Here is a 17,875-nt window from a genome sequence, read left to right on the forward strand (position 1 = left end):
AGGAAGACGCAATCTTATTTTTCCGCAATAATTGCACGGACAAGGGAATCCTTAATGCCATAAATCGCCGTGAGATAGCACGCTTCGCTGACTTGGCGTCCATAGTACGAAAGTACTGTGTGATGGAAAGTGCCTGGAAAACCGAAACAAACTTTTGGGATAATCCGGCCCTGAACACAAACCCAGTCCGAAATAAAAGGGTGCATTATCACAATACACCCGGGTTAACTACCAAAAATCAAAAACCCTCTACGGGGCAAGGAACCGTACTGGAGGGATGGCTCAACGGACCCTGCAAAATTCATAGTACAGCGGATACAATACCAACGCACAGCCTTAGAGCATGTTGAATACTTCGACAGGTGGCCAAAAGTGGTGAGGATCTACTTCTCCCAAATACTACAGAGCACCATCCCGTGGACAACAATACGGTGTTAATGGTCTTTGAGACCTTCGCGTCGAATAATAGACGCAAGAGAACACTCTGCAGCATGGCCGAAATCTGCCACGTAGCAGCAATAAATCCATGGAGTGACACGGCTATTACCTTCAATGCCAGTGACGAACCTAAATTCCGAACAGCCCGAGCACCGGCCGCACTGGTCCTCAGTCCAATCGTGGACGGCTTTCGACTCACCAAGGTACTCGTGGACGACGGCAGCGGATTAAACCTCATCTATGAGGAAACTCTTCAAAAGATGGAAATAGACTGGAGCCGCATTGAGCAAAGTAGCACAACCTTTAGAGAAATCATCCCCAGTCGGGAAGCACGTTGTGCTGGGAAAATCACACTAGATGTGGTATTCGGCACGCATAATTACAAGTACGAAGAAATTACATTCCAAGTGGCCCCGTTCAGCAGTGGTTATCACGCTCTTTTAGGACGGGAGGCATTCACAATCTTCCAAGCTATACCCCATTACGGGTACATGAAGCCCAAAATGCCCGGGCCCAACGGAATCATCACTCTCGCCAGCGATCCGGACATAGCACTCTGCGCCAAAAACAAAACAGCCGCATTATCCCTCGAGGAATTATCCGAAGCCCTCTCGGCCGAGGAATTAACTACGCTACACTCCATAGTGGACAGGGATGACGTGATACTCGACAAGAGATCCAAGTCCACCTCTTTTAAACCAGCGGATGAAATAGTCAAATTCCAAGTCCACCCAACGGACCCTACAAAAACAGCCTCCATCGGGGCACAGCTAAGCCCCGCTGTGGACGCCGCACTACGAGAGTTCCTGCGTGAGAACTGGGACATATTCGCCTGGCATCCCTCAGACATGCCAGGAATCCCATGCAGGTTGGCCGAGCATAGCCTCAATATCCTAAAGGGATTCAAGCCGGTCAAGCAAGCTCTTCGGCGTTTCTTCGAACCTAAGAGACAGGCCATGGGAGAGGAACTAGCCAAGTTATTGGAGGTCGAATTCATCAAAGAAATAAAACACCCGGACTGGCTAGCAAACCTGGTGATGGTACCAAAGAAGGACAAATCCTGGCACCTTTGTGTGGACTTCAAAGACCTCAATAAAGCTTGCCCAAAGGATCCCTTCCCCCTCCCACACATCGATCAAATCATTGATGCTACTGCAGGACATGAGTCATTGTGTTTCCTCGACGCATACTCCGGTTACCACCAAATCAAGATGGCGGAGTCTGACCAAGCCGCAACGGCATTCATCACACCATACGGTCCCTTCTGTTTTAACACAATGCCTTTTGGGCTCAAAAACGCCAGCGCAACATATCAGCGCATGATTCAGACATGTCTGGAGAAACAAATCGGCAAAATAGTAGAGGCATACATAGACGATGTGGTCGTCAAAACCAAACACGTCGACTCTTTGATAGACGACTTGAGGCTCACATTCGACAACCTCCGAACATATGACATCAAGCTCAATCCGGAAAAATGCGTTTTCGGCGTACCAGCCGGAAAGCTCCTGGGATTCATTGTCTCCAGTAGAGGTATTGAAGCTAATCCGGCCAAAATCCGAGCGTTGTCATAGTTGGCTACCCCAACAGACCTCAAACAAATCCAAAAGCTAACTGGATGCATGGCGGCTCTAAGCCGCTTTATCTCCCACTTGGGAGAAAAGGCTTTACCCCTTTATCACCTACTTCGGCACACCGAACACTTCGAGTGGATGGACGCGGCCACAGCCGGATTGGAAGAAATAAAGGCCATTCTGGCAACCAACCCGATCCTGGCCGCACCAAACATCGGCGAACCAATGATGTTGTACATTGTGGGAACTCATCAAGTTGTAAGCGCGGTGCTTGTTGTCGAACAGGAAGCGGACGGACACAAATTCCCTCTTCAAAGGCCGGTATACTATGTATCCACTGTCCTCACTCCATGCAAATCATGGTACCTGCATTACCAAAAAATAGCATATGCGATATTCATGGCATCGCGGAAACTGCGACACTACTTTCAAGAGTGTTCGATTACAGTAGCCTCGGAAGTGCCACTTAATGATATTATCAACAACCGCAACGCTACGGGCCGGATTGCCAAATGGGCCATTGAGCTCCTCCCATTCAACATAACATACAAACCTCACCGAGCCATTAAATTGCAAGTACTGGCCGACTTCGTCGCCGAATGGACGGAGGCCGAACTCCCTAAAGAGTACGGCGCATACTCCAATTGGATCATGCACTTCGACGGTTCTAAAATGCTGGCCGGTCTAGGGGCTGGCGTCGTCCTGACATCCCCAACCGGAGATACCGTTCGGTACATACTGCAAATATTGTATACAGATTCCAACAACACAGCCGAATACGAAGCTCTGTTGCATGGTCTTCGGATGGCAATCTCCATGGGCATTCAATGCCTGGAGGTGCGTGGAGATTCAAACCTCGCAATATCCCAAATAAACGAAGATTTCGACGCCAAGGATCCGAAAATGGCGGCCTATCAAAATGTCATCCTAAAAATGTCAGCTCGGTTTGAGGGACTTGAATTTCACCATGTGGCTCGGGAAAACAATCAGGCGGGGGATATCCTCGCCCGCATCGGCGCAAAACGCGAGCGGTCCCCCATAACATATTTCTGGAAAGGCTCTTCAAGCCATCCATAGCATGGGAAGGGGACATCGGTAACAACAGTCTGGACCCGGCCAAAATACCTGATACCGAACTCTCTGACACAATCAGAGGCTCCGCCACCAAAATAACACCTTCAGCCCACGAAATAATGGCCATTATTGCCCCGTGGACAAAACCATTCCTGGCCTACCTAACTAGACAGGAACTTCCGGAGGACCAAAATGAGGCACACCGCATAGTGCGGCGATCCAAGGCCTACAGGGTCCATGAGGGAGAATTGTACAAGAAAAGCACTACTGGAGTCCTTCAAAGGTGCATCTCCGAAGAGGAAGGGCGGAATCTTCTGGCAGAAATTCACGCCAGACTCGGCAGTCATCACACCACAGCCCGGCCCGGGCAGACGCACAGGACTTGGTCCAACGTTGTGCCGGTTGCCAGCTTTTGCAAATCAAAGCCACATGCCACCCACCGCCCTCCAAACAATCCCCACTACATGGCCCTTTGCCGTCTGGGGGCTTGACATGGTTGGACCCCTTAAAGGGGGAACCCACAAGATAAAATACTTATTGGTCATGGTGGATAAATTCACCAAATGGATAGAGGCCAAACCGGTTAAAACAGCTGAATCCGGACCGGTGATAGATTTCATATCCGGGGTTGTACACCGTTATGGCATCCCCCACAGCATCATCACTGATAATGGCACGAACTTCATGGCCGACGAGGTAAAACTCTGGTGCAGCAAAATGGGCATCAAGCTCGATTATGCCTCAGTCTATCACCCACAAACCAACGGTCAAGTCAAGCGAGCAAACGGTCTTATAATGAGCGGCATTAAACCTAGATTAGTGTGTTCCTTAACGGAGTCTAACACGCACTGGGTAGAGGAGCTCGACTCTGTACTCTGGGGGCTGCGGACCACGCCGAATCGTAGTACCGGATATACACCCTTCTTTATGGTGTACGGTGCAGAGGCAGTCTTGCCCTGTGACATAATTCATGACTCACCTAGAGTGCGCATGTACGAAGAAAGAGAAGACGAGCTCGATCAGCAGGACAGTCTGGACACCTTGGAGGAGGAGCGCGACATAGCCAAAGCCCGTTCCGCATTTTATCAGCAACAGGCTCGAGATACCAAAGCAGAGAAGTACGGGCCAAAACTTATAACATTGGCGAACTAGTTCTACGCCTGCCGGATAAGAAAAAGAACAAGCTCGAGCCCAAATGGGAAGGTCCCTTCATTATTGACCAAGTTCTGACCGATGGAGCGTACCGACTGCGGGATGCATCGACTAGTCGACTCGAGCCGAACCCATGGAACACGGCCAGGCTCCAAAGATTCTACGCCTAGCACCAGACTCTATGTTAGTCCCCTCCCTTTGTCCATTTTTTCACAAATACATTATCTGTCTTGTTTTCCTTTCTTTCTTTCTTTTCTTATTTCTCTAGGCCTTCAAGGGTCACCTTGTGCCCTGTTTGCACATTACAGATGCGCTAGCCGCACTCTTCATACCTGGGGGCTTCCTTCACAGAAGCTTAAATTATTTATCTGGGCTTCATGCCCAACACATGTGTTCTACTTCCGCATGTACCTTTTTTCACCATTATATGCATCAATATGACTTAAGTTTTGGCCAAGCTGGGTTGCCTGGCTCTTGTATTTATGCCCTACGTTCCCGTTAATTCGGCTAGGGCATAAGGGGAGCACCTCTGCGATTGTTACTGCCGGGTCAGCCGGATGTGTACCTCAGACTGGGTGAAGCCAAAAGCTAGCGTTCTTAAGGGAATATTCGGTCGGTGAACAAAAGATGATTTTTATTTATTGTCCATATCTGCCCCCAGATGCTTTTTCTGCGTTTCTTATCGCAGTCCGGACATGCACTTTAGGGCATGCTTACCCAGGGAAAGGAACCCTTAACGGAACTATTCTCCCTGGAAGATGTTTCTTACTACCCATGTAATATAACATAACTAGTTGGGCACTTGTCTGATAAAGCACTAATGACCCCTATGCCTGGTCTCCACGCATACCCCAGTTTTATATAATTGAGCGGGTATTCGGATTCACTCCGGACTATCGGGCCCGGAGGTTGAAGCGAAAAGGTCTGCAATGACAAATGATCTACAATCCGGCTAGAAGGCATTATACATGTCACTTTAATTACATAGTCATGCGGACTGACTAAATTCCTCCTCTATACCATCCAACAGGCGGTCCAGCTTACAATCCTGTTGAGAATACTTTGCGGCTAATTCTACTTACCCATAAACTAAGCTAACGGGGATCTCTTTTCCGTCGGGCCCCACAGGTCCGACCTCGGCCATGTGATTTAGGTCTGCCTTGGTATACCATGTCTTCACCATGGCCCAGGCTTCTCTGGCACCCTGTCGGCAGGCTGATATCTTCCATAAACGAAAGCGCCGCCGTGCTCCCTTCAGCTTCTCCGCAAGCTCTGCAACGCCTTCTGGCAGGGAGACGGACGGCCACAAGGCCTGGGCAACGCCCTGCATCACCTGTCGAACTTGTTCATGCAAATGTGACAACTCGGACAGAAGATCACCCGCAGACCCGGGCATTTCCTCCACGAGACGACCCGTCAGCATACCTACAGACATAATGATGTTAGTCGACTTCTTCGTCGAACTCCTTTAGCAGGATTCGTTCAAGCACTTACTAAAAATGTCGCGCCGAAGCCGCTTATTCTCCTTCTCGGAGTCCGCAAGCTGGCCCCGAACATCTTTTAGTTCAACGCTCAGCTTAACATTGGCATCTTGGAGACTGTTTTTCTCCAGCATAACCTTACTCAGCACGCGTTTGCCAGCCTCTAGCTATCGCATAACATGCTGGTCCCCCGGACTTTCTTCGGACTCATCTGCAAAATCAATTGTTAGATCTGCAGACACGCTGCACACTCTATGGTAACCACCATTCTTTAAAGTAAATGTTACCAGTGGGAGGCTTTTTCTGTTCCTGCAATGTGGCAAGAGCGGCCCCCAGTTGGGTCTTGCATTCCTCCAGCTCCTGGGACAGCCTAGTATTCTTCTCTGTAAGAACCTGCACATTATAGATGATCCTTAAATAAGTTCTGCTAACTGTTTCAAGTCTCAGGGGCTACTGATACATATAAATCGTTAGATTTACTCACCCGTACATCCTTTACATACTGATCCGTGGCTCTGGCTAGACCATCTTGAGCAGCACGGAGGTACGCCTCTCTAGAATTGAAGGCATCGAACGCCTCTGGTGAGAAACAAGCGTCGCGGAGTACGGCCCTGCGGCGCCTATGATTCATGGCGCTTTCCACTTCTGAGTTTGTAGCGGACAATCTATCTGCATCCTTTGTCGGGGGATTATCCGGCGCCTGCCCCATATCGCCTTCCACCTCTATGTCCGGTCCTGGTGCCCGACTGGTGGAAGCTTGATTGGCAGCATCGCCGGACATATTCCGGCAAGCGTTCTTTCTGTTAAAGAAACGCGGGCGTCATTACATTTTGAGAAAGACGACAACCACGGAGCGGGGTTTTTCCTATACCTTTGCGTTGGCGTCTCCGTCCTGACCGCCTTCCTTTTTGGCCTACCCAGCCTCGTCACCTCTTGTTGGCGAGTTGCCGCGGGTTTGGCAGGGCGTCCCGAATGCCTTCCCTGTAAAAGATGCCATGTGTATATGGTGGGTGAAGTGCCTAAAAGGGGATCCTAGTTTTGGAGTTGGGACTTTTTGATTTTTCTTACCTGCGATGCAGGGAGCAGTCCGGGATAGTCGGCCGTAATGGCCACCGGGGCATCGTCGCAGCTTAACTGATAGAACTGTCGGTCTATTAGTTCCACGGAGATAACCGGATCTTCTTCGAGTCCGGAATCGATGGCCCAGTCAGGGTCCTCTGGTTGTGGAGAAGGGCTGCTGACCTCCTTTATGGCTTTTCGCAGTTCCTGCCGCAAGGTGGCAAGGTGAATACTTACGACTAAGAATGCGGGAAAAATGGGAGCAGGGAAATATAACTTACCCAGCTTGGAGGATTGTACATAGAGAATCCATCACGTGGCTTGATGCGGGTGAACTCCTCTTCCTCGCCCTTGAACAGTTCGGACAGAATCTTCGCTAGAGCGGTAGCATTGTCCGGACCCTTACGCCCGCAGCGGGTGGCGTCATCCGCCCCGTTATAACACCACAAGGGGTACCCATGATATTGGAGTGGCTGCACTCCCCACATTATGCAAATCGACATAACTTCGATTACTGTCAATCCAGATCGGGCTAGTGCTTTGATCCGGTTCATCAAATAGAGGACTTCTCCGTTGTCTTCTGCCTGGGGGCTCCGTGGGCGCCAACTTCGGTGCTTCTTCAGAGGAGCATTGTAGAACTCGGGTAGACCCCGCCGAACAGGGTCCGGAAGGGGGACGTCCTCCATATAAAACCATTCTGAAGGCCAGTCTTCGGACGGCTTCTTCGGGGTACCGGACAAATATCCGGTATCAGCGATGCGCCATACTTTGGCTCCGCCCACTTGATAAAGTGATTCCCTCTGTGTGCGAGGGACGAGGCAAAATAGCCTTTTCCATAGTTTGAAATGAGCCTCGCAGCCCAGGAACAACTCGGGGAGAGCAACATAGCCGGCGATGTGTAGGATGGAGGCAGGGGTGAGATCGTGTAGCTGGAGGCCGTAGAACTCCAGAAGCCTGCGGAGGAACGGATGAATTAGAAATCCGAGTCCCCTTAGTAAGTAAGGAACAAGGCAAACCCATTCCCCCATGGAGGGACAGGGAAAGTTCTCCGCTTGCTCCCCGCCATTGTAGGTGGCGAGCCCGGCTCGAACGGGCACCATGTACGCCGGAGGGAGAAATCCCTTAGTCTACAGCTCGACTAATTGACTATGCGGGACTGAACACCTCTCCCAATCACCGGGCTTAGGGCTACGGGGGCGGGAGGAGGAGCTGCGGAGGTCGGCCATGCTGGAATGGATCTTTCCGAAGCACGCTCTGACGAATTCTCGCTAGGGGAGGATGATATGGATTGGATCTAAGAATGCACATCCCTTTAATAGACAATTTATTTATCTGGCTAGGGGGGCGAATGTAAAAATGCCCTGGCGCCTCGTATTCATTCGACGCATGGGATATAGCCCTTATTGGACACAGAAGCCAAGAGGTTCAATATTTATGGAGCCGGACACTGCTTACGAACACTTGAAAGTTGGAGAAGAACCCGCCTTGCAATGCCGAAGACAACACTGCGCGCCGGAGTCATCGTCATTGAAGCCTGGTTTGGGGGCTACTGAGGGAGTCCTGGATTAGGGGGTCTCCGGACAGCCAGATTATATCCTTTGGCCGGACTGTTGGACTATGAAGATACAAGATTGAAGACTTCTTCTCGTGTCCGGATGGGACTCTACTTGGCGTGGAAGGCAAGCTAGGCAAAATGGATATGTATATCTCCTCCTTTGTAACCGACCTTGTGTAACCCTAGCCCTCTCCGGTGTCTATATAAACCGGAGGGTTTTAGTCCGTAGGACAACATACAATCATACCATAGGCTAGCTTCTAGGGTTTAGCCTCTTTGATCTCGTGGTAGATCTACTCTTGTACTGCTCATATCATCAATATTAATCAAGCAGGACGTAGGGTTTTACCTCCATCAAGAGGGCCCGAACTTGGGTAAAACATCGTGTTCCCTGCCTCCTGTTACCATCCACCTTAGACGCACAGTTCGGGACCCCCTACCCGAGATCCGCCGGTTTTGACACCGACACTCCCCAACACTCAACTCTCTCTCATAGGATTTGGATTTGGTGGAAAGATGATTTGAGTGGAAAGCAACTTGGGGAAGGCTAGAGATCAAGATTTATGTGGTTGAAGTGGAATATCTTCATCTCAACACAAGTGCAGGTGGTTCTCTCTCAGAAAATGTATGTTGGAAGTGTAGGCATGTTCTGATGGCTCTCTCCACGAATGAAGAGTGGGTGGAGGGGTATAAATAGCCTCCACACAAAATCTAACCGTTACACACAAATCACCAAATTCAGTGGGACCGAATCATGAAACTCGGTCAGACCGACTTAGTTCAAAATGTGAACGTTAGGATTTTCGGTGGGACCGGCATGTCAACTCGGTGGGACCAATTTTGTTAGGGTTAGTGCATAACATAATCGCGGTGAGACCGATTACACAAACTCGGTGAGACCGATTTTGGTAATGGACTAACAGAGAGTTGGTCAGGCAAACTCGGTGGGACCAATTCGCTCATCTCGATTGGACCGAAATGTTACAAAAGGGAAACAGAGAGTTTGCATTGCAATCTTGGTGGGACCGATCGCTCATCTCGGTTTGACCGAAACGTTACGAAGGGAAATAGAGAGATTACAATCCCATCTCGGTGAGACCGAGATCCCTATCGGTGAGACCGAAAAGACTAGGGTTTCTGGCAGTGGCTATGTCAACTAAACTCGGTGGCGCCGGATAGAAAGTTTCGGTGGGGCCAAGTTTGACTTTTGGTTTGGGACATATGTGGATGTGAGAAAGTAGTTGAGGACTTTGGAGCATATCACTAAGCACTTTGAGCAAGAAAGCCATTAGGCAACACCTCATCCCCTCTTAATAGTATTGGCTTTTCCTATGGACTCAATGTGATCTTGGATCACTTAAAATGAAAATATGTAGAGTCCTGAGCTTTGAGCTTGAGCCAATTCTTTGCCCTTAGAATTTTGAGGGATCCACTTTTCTCATCCATGCCATGCCAATCATTGAGCTTTCCTGAAATGTTTATCTTTAAGCAGCATTAGCTCAATGAGTTATATGTTGTTAGGAATTACCAAACCACCCAAGGATAGTTGCACTTTCAATCTCCCCCTTTTTGCTAATTGATGACAACATATAGATCAAAGCTTCGACAAATGATAAGTAAGATTAAAAAACATCGTCGCTTTGAGAAGTATGTGATAAGCAAGAGCTCCCCCTAAATTTTTGCATTATTTAAAATTTGCTTTTGAATGCAAATGCACAATCGATTAGGATCATGGGTTACCGTTCCATGTCACATACATCTTGGTGGAGCGCTCAAAATGATAGAGATTAAAAGCATGCACTCATCAGTCATCACCAAGCTAGTGAATGATCATATAAGGATATAAGAGATGATATCATCCAACAAGCATTAAGTGTTGGAAATATGCCCTAGAGGCAATAATAAATTGGTTATTATTATATTTCCTTGTTCATGATAATCGTTTATTATCCATGCTAGAATTGTATTGATAGGAAACTCAGATACATGTGTGGATACATAGACAACACCATGTCCCTAGTAAGCCTCTAGTTGACTAGCTCGTTGATCAATAGATGGTTACAGTTTCCTGACCATGGACATTGGATGTCGTTGATAACGGGATCACATCATTAGGAGAATGATCTAATGGACAAGACCCAATCCTAAGCCTAGCACAAAGATCGTGTAGTTTGTATGCTAAAGCTTTTCTAATGTCAAGTATCATTTCCTTAGACCATGAGATTGTGCAACTCCCGGATACCGTAGGAGTGCTTTGGGTGTGCCAAACATCACAACGTAACTGGGTGGCTATAAAGGTTCACTACAGGTATCTTCGAAAGTGTCTGTTGGGTTGGCACGAATCAAGACTGGGATTTGTCACTCCGTGTAACGGAGAGGTGTCTCTGGGCCCACTCGGTAGGACATCATCATAATGTGCACAATGTGACCAAGGAGTTGATCACAGGATGATGTGTTACGGAACAAGTAAAGAGACTTGCCGGTAATGAGATTGAACAAGGTATCGGGATACTGACGATCGAATCTCGGGCAAGTATCGTACCGCTAGACAAAGGGAATTGTATACGGGATTGATTGAATCCTTGACATCGTGGTTCATCCGATGAGATCATCGTGGAGCATGTGGGAGCCAACATGGGTATCCAAATCCCGATGTTGGTTATTGATCGGAGAGTTGTCTCGGCCATGTCTGCATGACTCCCGAACCCGTAGGGTCTACACACTTAAGGTTCGATGACGCTAGGGTTATAGGGAAAGTATGTACGCGGTTATCGAATGTTGTTCGGAGTCCCGGATGAGATCCCAGACATTACGAGGAGTTCCGGAATGGTCCGGAGGTAAAGATTGATATATAGGAAGTATGGTTTTGGCCACCGGAAGTGTTCCGGGCATCACCGGTAGTGTACCGGGACCACCGGAGGGGTCCGGGGGTCCACCAGGTGGGGCCACCAGCCCCGGAGGCCTACATGGGCCAATAGTGGGAAGGGACCAGCCCCTAGGTGGGCTGGGGCACCTCCCACCAAGGCCCAAGGCGCAAGGGAGAGTGGGAGGGAGCAAACCCTAGGTCCAGATGGGCCTTAAGGCCCACCCTAGGTGCGCCCCCCTCTCTTCCCCCTTGGCCGCAACCCTAGATGGGTTTTGGGGCTGCTGCAACCCCTAGGGAGGAAACCCTAGGTGGGGGCGTAGCCCTCCCTCTCCCCCTATATATAGTGGAGGCAAAGGGGCAGCCCAACACATGAAGTTCTTCCCTGTTGGCGCAGCCCTACCTCTCTCCCTCCTCGTCTCTCGTAGTGCTTGGCGAAGCCCTGCTGGAGTCCCGCGCTCCTCCACCACCACCACACCGTCGTGCTGCTGCTGGACGGAGTCTTCCCCAACCTCTCCTTCTCCCCTTGCTGGATCAAGGCGTAGGAGACGTCACTGGGTTGCACGTGTGTTGAACACGGAGGCGCCGTTGTTCGGCGCTTAGATTGGAATCAACCGCGATCTGAATCGCTACGAGTACGACTCCTTCATCCGCGTTCTTGCAACGCTTCCGCTTAGCGATCTAAAAGGGTATGTAGATGCACTCCCCTTCCCCTCGTTGCTAGATTACTCCATAGATTGATCTTGGTGATGCGTAGAAAATTTTAAATTTCTGCTACGATCCCCAACAGTGGCATCATGAGCCAGGTTTATGCGTAGTTTCTATGCACGAGTAGAACACAAAGCAGTTGTGGGCGTCGATATTGTCAATTTACTTGTCGTTACTAGTCTTATCTTGATTCGGCGGCATCATGGGATGAAGCGGCCCGGACTGACCTTACACGTACTCTTACGTGAGACTGGTTCCACCGACTGACATGCACTAGTTGCATAAGGTGGCTAGCGGGTGTCTGTCTCTCCCACTTTAGTCGGATCGGATTCGATGAAAAGGGTCCTTATGAAGGTAAATAGAAGTTGGCATATCACGTTGTGGTTTTGGCGTAGGTAAGAAACGTTCTTGGTAGAAACCTATAGCAGCCACGTAAAAACTTGCAACAACAATTAGAGGACGTCTAACTTGTTTTTGCAGCATATGCCTTGTGATGTGATATGGCCAAAAGGATGTGATGAATGACATATGTGATGTATGAGATTGATCATGTTCTTGTAATAGGAATCACGACTTGCATGTCGATGAGTATGACAACCGGCAGGAGCCATAGGAGTTGTCTTAATTTATTTATGACATGTGTGTCAACATAAATGTCATGTAATTACTTTACTTTATTGCTAAAGCGTTAGCCATAGTAGTAGAAGTAATAGATGACGTGACAACTTCAAGAAGACACGATGATGGAGATCATGGTGTCATGCCGGTGACAACGATGATCATGGAGCCCCAAAGATGGAGATCATAAGGAGCAAAATGATATTGGCCATATCATGTCAGTATTTGATTGCATGTGATGTTTATCATGTTTTACATCGTATTTTCTTAGAGCGACGGTAGCTTAAATAATATGATCCCTCACTAAAATTTCAAGAAAAGTGTTCCCCCTAACTGTGCACCATTGCGAAGGTTCGTTGTTTCGAAGCACCACGTGATGATCGGGTGTGATAGATTCTAACGTTCGAATACAACGGGTGTTGACGAGCCTAGCATGTACAGACATGGCCTCGAAACACATGCGAAACACTTAGGTTGACTTGACGAGCCTAGCATGTACAGACATGGCCTCGGAACACGGAAGACCGAAAGGTCGACCATGAGTCGTATAGAAGATACGATCAACATGAGATGTTCACCGTTGATGACTGGTCCGTCTCACGTGATGATCGGACACGGCCTAGTCGATTCGGATCATGTTTCACTTAGATGACTAGAGGGATGTCTATCTGAGCGGGAGTTCATTAAATAATTTGATTAGATGAACTCAATTATCATGAACATAGTCTAAATTGTCTTTGCAAATATGTTGTAGATAAATAGCTCATGTTGTAGCTCCCTATTTCAATACGTTCCTAGAGAAAGATTAAGTTGAAAGATATTGTAAGCAATGATGCGGACTAGGTCTGTAGTCCGAGGAGTGTCCTCACTGCTACACAGAAGGCTTACGTCTTTGATGCACCGCTCGATGTGCAAACCCCTACAACGTCGTCTGTGGATGTTGTGAACACCTGACAGACACATCCTGATGACTACTTGATAGTTTAGTGCACCATACTTTACGGCTTAGAATTGGGATTCAAATGACGTTTTGAACGCCATAGAACATATGAGATGTTCCAAGAGCTGAAATTGGGATTTCAGGCTCATGCCCGTGTTGAGAGGTATGAGACCTCTGACAAGTTCTTTTGCCAACAAGATGGAGGAGAATAGCTCAGCTAGTGAGCATGTGCTCAGAATGTCTGGGTGCTACAATCACTTAAATCAAGTGGGAGTTAAACTTCCAGATAAGATAGTGATTGATAAGAGTTCTCTAGCCACTATCACTAAGCTACTAGATCTTCGTGATGAACTATGACATGCAAGGGATGGAATTGATCTCGGAGCTGTTCGCAGTGCTTAAGACCGCAAAAGGTAGAAATCAAAAAGGAGCATCAAGTGTTGATGGTTTGACAAAGACCACTGGTTTCAAGAAGGGCAAGGGCTAGAAGGGAAACTTCATGGATGGCAAACCAGTTGCCGCTCCAGTGAAGGAACCCAAGGTTGAACCCAAACCCGAGACTGAGTGCTTCTATTGTAAGGGGAACGGTCACTGGTAGCGGAATTACCCCAAATGCATGGTAGATAAGAAGGCTAGCAACTTCAACAAAGTATATACGTGTTATTAATGTGTACCTCACTAGTACTCTTGGTAGCACCTGGGTATTGGATACCGGTTCAGTTACTATTATTGGTGACTTGAAGCAAAAGCTACGCACTAAACAGAGACTGGCTAAGGGCGAGGTGACGATGTGTGTTGGAAGTGTTTCCAAAGTTGATAAGGTCACCATCGCACGCTCCATCTGCCTTCGGGATTAGTATTTAACCTAGATAAATGTTATCAGGTGTCTACGTTGAGCATGAATATGATTAGATCATGTTCATTGCAATACGGTCATTCATTTAAGTTAGAGAATAATGGTTATTCTGTTTACATGAATGATACCTTTCATGGTCATGCACCCTATGTGAATGGTTCATTGAATCTCGGTCGTGGTAATACACATGTTCACGCCAAAAGATGTAGAGTTAATAATGATAGTACCACTTTCTCGTGGTACTGCCGCTTAGGTCATATTGGCGTAAGATGCATGAAGAAACTCCATGTCGATGGATGTTTGGAGTCACTTGATTTTGAATCACTTGACACATGCGAGCCATGCCTCATGGGCAGGATGACTAAGACCCCGTTTTCAGGCACAATGAAACGGGCAAGTGACTTGTTCGAAATCATGCATGCTGATGCGTGTGATCCAATGAGAATTGAAGCGTGCGGTGGATATCGCTATTTTCTCATCTTCACTGACGATTTGGGTAGATATAGGTATATCTACTTAATGAAGCACAAGTCTGAAACATTTGAAAAGTTCAAGCGATTTCAGAGTGAAGTTAAGAATCATCATAACAATTAGATCATGTTCCTACGATCAGATCAAAAGGGGATTTTCTGAGTTATGAGTTTGGCAATCACTTAAGACATTGTGGAATTGTTTCACAGTTGAAGCCACCTGGAACACCACAAGGTAATGGTGTGTCCGGACGTCGTAATCGAACCCTATGAGATATGGTGCGATCTATGATGTCTCGTACCAATCTACCGTTTTCATTTTGAGTTCATGCGTTAGAGACAGCTGCATTCACTTTAGATAGGACACCATCTAAGTCTGTTGAGACGACGTCATATGAACATTGGTTTGGCAAGAAACCAAAGTTGTCGTTTCTTAATGTTTGGGGCTGTGATGCTTAAGGCTTCAGCCGGAGAAGCTCGAACCCAAAGTGGACAAACACATCTTCATAGGATACCCAAAGGTGACGATAGGGTATACCTTCTATCTTAGATCCGAGGGCAAATTGTTTATCACTAAGAACGGGTCCTTTCTCAAGAAGGAGTTTCTCTCAAAAGAATTGAGTGGGAGGAAGATAAAACTTGATGAGGTTGTCGAACCTTTACTTCAACCAGAGAGTGATGCAACACAGAAAGATGTTTTCTGTGGCGCCTACGTCTGTTGAATAAGAAGTTAATGATAGTGATCATGAAGCTTCAGATCAAGTTGCTATCGAACCTCGTAGGTCGACAAGGATATGTACTACTCCTGAGTGGTACGGTAATCCTGTCTTAGATACCATGTTGTTAGACAACAATGAACCTACGAGCTATGGAGAAGCGATGGTGGGCACGTATTCCGATAAATAGTTAGAAGCCATGAAATCCGAGATAGGATCCATGTATCAGAACAAAGTATGGACTTTGGTGGACTTGCCCGATGATCGGCAAGCCATTGAGATAAATGGATCTTTAAAAAGAAGACGGTCGTGGGCGGTAATGTTACCGTCTATAAAGCTCGACTTGTGGGAAAGAGTCTTTTCACAAGTTCAAGAAGTTGACTAAGATGAGAATTTCTCACCCGTAGCGATGCTTAAGTCCGTCGGAATCATGTTAGCATTAGCTGTATTTTTCGATTATGAAATCTAACAGATGGATGTCAAAGCAAGTTTTCTTACCAGTTTTCGTAAGAAAAAGTTGTATGTGATACAATAAAAGGTTTTGTCGATCCTAAGGATGCTAAAAGGTATGCTGGCTCCAGCAATCCTTCTATGGACTAGAGCAAGCATCTCGGAGTCGGAATATATGCTTTGATGGAGTGATCAAAGCTTTTAGGTTTATACAATGTTTGCTAGAAACTTGTATTTACAAGAAAGTGAGTGGGAGCACTACAACATTTCTGATAAGTATATGTGGATGGCATATTGTTGATTCGAAATGATGTAGAATTTCTGGAAAGCATAAACGGTTGTTTGAAGAGTGATTTTCAAAGGAAGACTTGGATAAAGCTGCTTACATATTGGGCATCAAGATCTATAGAAATAGATCAAGACGTCTGATGATACTTTCAAAGAACGCACACCTTGACATGTTTTTGAAGGAGTTCAAAATAGATCAGTCAAAGAAGGGGTTCTTACCTGAGTTGTAAGGTGTGAAGTTGAGTAAGACTCAAAGCTTGACCACGGCAGAAGAAAGAAGAAGGACGAAGGTCGTCCCCTATGCTCTTGTCATAGGCTCTATACGGTATGCCATGCTGAAGTACCGCACCTAATGTGTGCCCTGCCACATGTCTGGCAAGAGGGTACAAAGGTGATCTAGGAGTAGATCACCAGATAGCAGTCAAAATTATCCTTAGAGGAATAAGGAAATGTTTCTCGGTTATGGAGGTGATAAAGAGTTCGACATAAAGAGTTATGTCGATGCAAGCTTAACACCTATCCGGATAGCTCTGAGTAGAGATACCGGATACGTATAATGGAGCAATAATTTGGAATAGCTCCAAGTGGAACGTGGTAGCGGCATCTATGATATAAAGTTTTGCGAAATACATAGGGATCTGAATATGGCAAGACCCGTTGACTACAACCTCTCTCACAAGCATAACATGATCAAACCCAGAACTCTTTGAGTGTTTATCACACAGTGATGTTAACTAGATCATTGAGTCTAGTAGACTCTTGGACGTTGGTCACATGGCGATGTGACCTGTGAGTGTTAATCACATGGCGATGTGAACTAGATTATTGACTCTAGTGCAAGTGGGAGACTGTTGGAAATATGCCCTAGAGGCAATAATAAATTGGTTATTATTATATTTCCTTGTTCATGATAATCATTTATTATCCATGCTAGAATTGTATTGATAGGAAACTCAGATACATGTGTGGATACATAGACAACACCATGTCCCTAGTAAGCCTCTAGTTGACTAGCTCGTTGATCAATAGATGGTTACAGTTTCCTGACCATGGACATTGGATTTCGTTGATAACGGGATCACATCATTAGGAGAATGATGTAATGGACAAGACCCAATCCTAAGCCTAGCACAAAGATCGTGTAGTTCGTATGCTAAAGCTTTTCTAATGTTAAGTATCATTTCCTTAGACCATGAGATTGTGCAACTCCCGGATACCGTAGGAGTGCTTTGGGTGTGCCAAACGTCACAACGTAACTGGGTGGCTATAAAGGTTCACTACAGGTATCTCTGAAAGTGTCTGTTGGGTTGGCACGAATCGAGACTGAGATTTGTCACTCCGTGTAACGGAGAGGTATCTCTGGGCCCACTCGGTAGGACATCATCATAATGTGCACAATGTGACCAAGGAGTTGATCACGGGATGATGTGTTACGGAACGAGTAAAGAGACTTGCCGGTAACGAGATTGGACAAGGTATCGGGATACCGACGTTCGAATCTCGGGCAAGTATCGTACCGCTAGACAAAGGGAATTGTATACGGGATTGATTGAATCCTTGACATCGTGGTTCATCTGATGAGATCATCGTGGAGCATGTGGGAGCCAACATGGGTATCCAGATCCCGCTGTTG

This window comes from Triticum dicoccoides, chromosome 6A (genome assembly GCF_002162155.2).
Source record: "Triticum dicoccoides isolate Atlit2015 ecotype Zavitan chromosome 6A, WEW_v2.0, whole genome shotgun sequence".
Classification (NCBI taxonomy): domain Eukaryota; kingdom Viridiplantae; phylum Streptophyta; class Magnoliopsida; order Poales; family Poaceae; genus Triticum; species Triticum dicoccoides.